Source organism: Galeopterus variegatus, unplaced genomic scaffold (genome assembly GCF_000696425.1).
Source record: "Galeopterus variegatus unplaced genomic scaffold, G_variegatus-3.0.2 Scaffold51676, whole genome shotgun sequence".
Lineage (NCBI taxonomy): Eukaryota > Metazoa > Chordata > Mammalia > Dermoptera > Cynocephalidae > Galeopterus > Galeopterus variegatus.
Window position 1 is genome coordinate 1 of NW_007777787.1, and position 671 is coordinate 671.

Sequence of the window (671 nt, forward strand, 5' to 3'; positions counted from 1 at the left end):
GGGGAGTGATGACAGTATAGTTCACTGAAATGAGTTTTTCCTGCCCCAAGGAACTCTGAGACTTAGGTTTGAGGTAGATGATGGAGGTGCAGCCATAGTGGATAATGACCACCGTGAAGTGGGAGGCACAGTTGGCAAAGGCCTTCTTCCTACCTTCAGCAGAGGAGATCTTGAGGATGGAGGTGATGATGAGGACATAGGAGATGAAGACCAAGCCCATGGTTAGGTCAAGGGCTGACTACAAAGTTGATGATCTCATTAACAGTGGTGTCTGTGCAGGCCAGCTTCAGCAGGTGTCTCATGTCACAGAAGAAGTGGGAGATGACAAAGGCATCACAGAAAGACAGGCCAAACACAGATGTCACCTGGACAATGGCCATGACCAGGCCAATTTTCAGTGACCCAGATGCCAACTGGACACAGGCTGTCTCACCCATGATGACTAAATACCGTAGGGGGTTGCAGATGGCCACATAATGTTCACATTGCACGGCCACAAATAGGAAACAGTTGTTGACTGCACAGGTGGTGTAGTTGAAGAGCTAGGTGGCACAGCCTTGGATGGAAATGGACCCAGGAGGACTCAGAGGCCAGAAAGAATGTGGGGAAGGATGGCCATAGAATATCAGTTCCCAGACAGGGACAGCATGCTTGGGAAGAAGTTCATGGGA

The 671-nt window shown here is 49.8% G+C and overlaps 1 pseudogene; it reads right to left on the reverse strand.

The window, feature by feature from the left end:
• Positions 1-7: 7 nt before the first annotated feature.
• LOC103584363 lies at positions 8-667 on the reverse strand (annotated as a pseudogene).
• Positions 668-671: the final 4 nt, after the last annotated feature.